This window comes from Spodoptera frugiperda, chromosome 31 (assembly GCF_023101765.2).
Source record: "Spodoptera frugiperda isolate SF20-4 chromosome 31, AGI-APGP_CSIRO_Sfru_2.0, whole genome shotgun sequence".
NCBI lineage: Eukaryota > Metazoa > Arthropoda > Insecta > Lepidoptera > Noctuidae > Spodoptera > Spodoptera frugiperda.
In genome coordinates this window covers 5,207,616-5,213,505 of record NC_064242.1, presented here as the reverse complement: position 1 = coordinate 5,213,505, position 5,890 = coordinate 5,207,616, and positions in this window count along the sequence as shown.

The following is a 5,890-nucleotide window of genomic DNA, read 5'->3' as shown; positions in this document are numbered from 1 at the left end:
GAAAAAAGGAGATGGAACAAAAATTCCAGTCGTACTCATGATTATTAAAAATATATACGATTTTTTCATAACAGCGCCTGAACTATTTTCATAGCAGTTTTTTCATATGGAAGTGTACTAAATGAAGTTAGGAAGTATACCATATTTTTAATATATTTTTATTATCTTTTTGAAATATCTCACGTTGTTATAGGACGTTAGGCATTCTGTTTGGATTATGATCATTCTTCTCTGGTATAGGTGGATACATTTAATGATTACTTAAACTATGCTTTAATAACGAATTTGTTCTGAAAATAATTGCTAAGGACTGGTTTAAGTTACCATAATATAATTAAGTGTGGGAGAGCCATGTTTCGGCACAAATGGGCCGACTCGACCGCAGTTATACTACGGCCTCACAGAAAACCGACGTGAAACAACACGGCGTTTTGTTTCGTTGTGCGAGTGAGGTTACCGGAGGCCCAATTCCCCCTTTCCAATCTTCCTAATCCCGAAGTCCCAACAACCCTTAGATTCCTAACCCCCAAAAGGCCGGCAACGCACTTGTAACGCCTCTGGTGTTTTAAGTGTCCATGGGCAGCGACGATTGCTTACCATCAGGTGATCCGTCTGCTCGTTTACCGGCTTATTTCATAAAAAAAACCATTAAATGATTCTGAGAGCTGCGGTAAGAGTAACTCTAACACAATAACATTGCGTCGCCTAAAAAAACAAAAATTAGGTCGCCCAAGACTAGTTATGTAACGTTACAGCCTAAATAATAAATAAAGCAATAATTTCGTAGTTTTACAGTCTCTCAGGCATGTCGACATAAAAATAAACCAGATAGATATTATTGGAGCAAAGACAGTTCGAGCCATAAACTTTTATTATAGACCTTACCTACATGTTTATTACGTGTAAAATACTACATCAAATGGAATTTCTGTGAAATAAGTAAACAGATTTATTGTCTATTTTTATTATTTTAGTTCAGTATTATTAGATACAGAAAATAATATTAATGCTTGCTTAGTTTTGAAATGAAGGCCTATGAAGATGGATGAAGGAAAAATAAGTTTTGATATAAGCTACGTAACGTTAACCTTATATATAAGTACGGTATGGAGAAAACTATATGACTTAAATGAAACTACAAGTAGTACTCGTTCACAGCAGCATAACACAACTAAATATTTCAACGAAAACCGAAAGTAAAAAATTGAAATTTTCAAACAAATTCGAAAAGAAATTAAGTATTCAATTCTGTGAAAACAGCTCCATGTACCTTGACCACAGAAGAGCTGTAATGTTGTAGGTTGGCTAGAAATGTTACAGACATGCGGCACGGCGCAGCTATTGCAATGCCGTATTTGTAAAGAGTGTTCAAATAAGCTCAAATTAGGCGATCAAACGTCAACGTGTATCGTCCTTAATGTGAATGCCATACAGACGATTTCAGTTCAGCTAGTATTTTACTACACGTACTGCAAAATTCTTTTTACCCACATTTTTTGTGTGTCTGGCAGCCGATAGTAGATCGTGCTCGTTCAAAGGTTTCATTCATGGTGGTGAACGCATTGAATCGGTGGATTTCATTCAGTTTTGTTGAGTCGAATGTCACTGACACACTCATCAAGTTTGTGAACAATCCCTCACATATCGATTGGTAGTTATAACTTGACATTAATCTTTAGCGTTTTGTTGAAAATAAATAGTGGGAGTTATCACCTTCTATAGTGCCTTAATATCTTGTAGGTTCTCTCACTGAAGCTGATTCCTTCCTCATCGTAGATACTAAACAAACTATAGATAAGTTAATCATTCATGACTATCTATAGTTTTTAATAGCTAGCCAAATTGCTGTGCCCTGATAATATACTGTACCTATTGTGCAACATTAATAAATAAACTAAGAATATTAACCGAACTAAACATAACAGAGTACTTTTATTCCCGAATCGTTATTGAGTTTCCATTTATTACAGCATAGTAACGTCGAAATGTAATGGACCTGCTCAGTGGTCCTATTTATTCCACCATCTTTACAGAGAGATAGTGGAATAAACATTCATGGTATACAAACCTCGAAATCCTCGAATTCCAACTAGTCAGAAGATTTGTTTAACCTACTTCTGTTTGCTATTTTCATCGTATAACGTGTTATGCTATTAATGGCCTTGTGGATTAGCTTTAGTTCTGAAAGTAAAGATAGAAATATGGAGGTGTGGTCTTTTGTTAGGTCTATTATAGGAAATATTAAAAGCAAAGTTTTCTGTGTTAATGGAAACCAAAAAAAAAATAATAATAATGAATTGCAAGTTTTTTAATATTTCTTAAAAGGAACATGTTACTCTTGCTGCTAATACGAACAAAAAATCTTCTTTCCTCAGAATTCATATCGTACTTTATTCAATCAATATCTTCTGTCTTTGAAAGCTGACAGAACTAATCTAGTTAATCTCCTCTGTTTATAGTTCTCAGAAAATTCCAGGAAATCCTGAATACTAATATTATAAAAATGTTTGTTTGGTTGTATGTATGTCTATTTGTTCCTTACTTTTTCACATCAAAACGGCTGTATGGATTTTTATATGCCGTACTTAATAGGATGGCGTTTGGCCACCATCTCGCCTGATGGTGATATGACCGACATAGAGCACGTCTACCTATGAGCTCGAAATGAAATTTGGAACAGGCGTAGATTATGGTCTAAAATAACACATGTACGAACGTGGACGTAGCCACTGGTAGAGCTAGTTAAATATAAAGTTTTAACTTATAAAAAACTATACTCATAATCAAAGTTTGTTTACCTACAATGATTGGAGATTACAAAAATAAATTGTATTTTAGCCAGGTTGTAAATATTGTGAGAAACTCATAAGTTTTATAAAGAAAATGTTTGATCAAAGTACCGTTTATGTACGGTAGTAATTGGTTACGTCCGTACGTTAAGTCTCTTTGTGAGAATGATTGGGGTAGGTCAGTGTTTGAAGTTTGAATAGGTGATCCGTATACCGCTGATCGCTTACCATCAAGTGATCCGTCTGCTCGTTTACCTCTTATCCCATAAAAAAGGTACTAATGTTATCTGAAAAATGATAAATTATTCATTATTTGTAATTACAGTGATATGCATGTTTGCGTGTTAAAGTGAAGATTAATCAAAAGATAAATAGCAGAAATAATGTTAATCTCACATGTTGTTAATTACTATTTATGTATAATCATATTTCATTATGATAGATTACTTCATCGATCACGAAAATAGGATTAATTTACATAATAAAAATATTTAATAACGTCTTTTGATTTTCGTTTAATACGAAGACACCAAGATAACTTTTCGCTTATTTTCTTGTGTATCTCATTGTAGTTACAAGTTGAAATAAACTATTATGCTATCAGCTTACTCACGTTAAGTGTTTGATGAGGAACTCGACTAGTTTCAAGTCATATTCATAAGCGGCATTCTGCGCGACACGACGCGGCGACAATCGCGCTGCTACCTAAAGTGCTGCTTATGAATATGAACTGATATCCTAATCATTAATTTAGTATGTCTCACGAACGTTATAATTGAAATAAATAAATGACACTTTTGATTACACCTTTGATAAGTAAAAAAGTATATTTTTAAAAGAATTTAAAAAACATTCATATACTCAATCAGCCACATCTTCCTGCCTTTATCCCTCAGTCTCCAGTGATGGTGCAATACACTTAATTATCATACGATTTCTAAACATCGACTAGGTACAATTGGAAAATCCCATATAATGTAACGTGCAGACGCAAGCGTATCAAGCTATACCAAATCGGACAAATATTTTCAACCTTATCACTTCACGGTAAGGTCTAAATCTATCTACATATTTCAGGTATATCATCATCAGGTTTCTCTATATTTGTTAGAATATACCAATAAGTACGAAGATATTGATGAATCATGAAAGTTATTTACTATTTCGACACCAAAGCAATGCACGCGCGATGCACAGCGTAGGCTCCTAAACCTTGAAACGATTAAATGCATAAATGCAACAAACACGCACCTTTACTTCAACTGAAATAGATTGATGAATGATACATTATTTGGTATAACATTTGATATAATTTTTTTACTAATTCGAACAACGTTTGAGAAAATTTGTATAATATGGATTGACATAATTTTCATTTTATCGAATATTCATTTGCGATAACAACATTTGCGCTATTGGTCAAAAGTTATAATGTTCATGGTTTCGCATATTTGTTTTGTGTTTATATTCGTAATGATTTCTTTTCCTATAATTTTATTTACCATTTTAACTTTTCTGCAGATACATTTCTTACAGACCTAGTGACATTCCTCAGGGATGTGGTCGGCGACGGCGACCTCTCGCGTCCGGCACTGGTTCAAGCCATGGTGCGGAGCGAGAGGGATTGGGATGCCGTCTCCTTCTTCTGCGAAGCAGTCATGCTAGCTAAGGAGGAGGCGGGGCGCGTGAGGGAACGAACCTCCTCACGCCCCAGCCGTCGCGCGAGACACTCTGGGCGTCGGGGATCGCGGGACGATCTCCGGCGAGCAAGGGTAGCTCATCGCCCGAACAGACCCAGACCCGTGCGTGCGGCGCGTCGCGTTCCGCGCGCGCCTCAAAGAGCCATCAGACCACCACAGATGGGGCCCAGTAGGGCTGATGCCTGATCCGGAGCTGCGGACTACCTAGCGGGTTTACCGGGGCTCCGGCTCGAAAATCAGGAGAAGGAACGGGGTGGTTTTTAGTCAGTAAGAGTCTGACACTCCCTCTCGCCTCGCCCAAGGCGGGAGAAGTCATTGGATGATTTTCCCCCTCAAAAAAAAAAGACCTAGTGACATCTTAGTGACGACCTTGAAATGGTTTTTCTATTATCATTTTACCTTTTACGTCAGCTTGCCTTGGTTAATTGGTAGGTATAGGTAAATAATATGGATAATTATATAAAACACCCCATTTGATTGCCCCATATTTTTTAAGTGGGAAGTCTATCGAAACGTGATTGCGTAGTGAAATAATCTCCACATAGTCAGCAACGCATTGTTGCAAAATTCTACAGTACTTCTAATTTCTATAATTTTCATTTTATAACATATTAGCGCTTCGACGCAGTTTCACCCACTCTGCTACTATTATGGATCATAGCGTCATATTCTAATACCTTCCGCGACAAATGCACTATCCAACACAATAACAATTATTCTAATGGGACCAGTAGTTCCGACGATTAGCGCGCTCTAAAAAATAAACAAACAACCTCTTCAGATTATTGATAAAAAATAAATAATATAATAGTATAAGATAAAATATTATTATTCCGTAATTCTGTTGGGTTTAAGGTTGGCTTGCACAATTACTTGTAATATGTTACCGGCAACCACCATACGAGTACTAACCCGTTTCGCTAAGTTGCCTTACTGTTTACGCAACGTCAAGAGTAAATGATACGCGACGTTTTTCTTTAAGCCTTGTGTAGAAAAGAGTGTAAAATAAATATACACTTAAAATACTGATAAGGGTTCCATGAAAGGCGAAGCTAAGTTTCCTCTCAGCTCAGAATTACAAGGTCTTCTTAGAAATATGAACTGGAAAATCTGTTTCTATGTAGTTAAGTAGACTTTGTGATTTCCCTAGTATTTTCATGGTATTCATGTGTGTGTGGACATTATACAATTACCTCTTTTAAACCACAAAAGAATGGCATCCAGAAAAATACAAGAACTTAGGTATACCGAATTGAGGTCACGGCATTTTCCGACTAAAAAAAAACTTGAAACAACGTCCGCACATCAGCAGTACAACGAAAGTATTAAGTACACAAACTTCGACACCGCGACCTTCGTACTTGAACCGACTTTTCGAAAACTACACAGCTGGCCAATCGC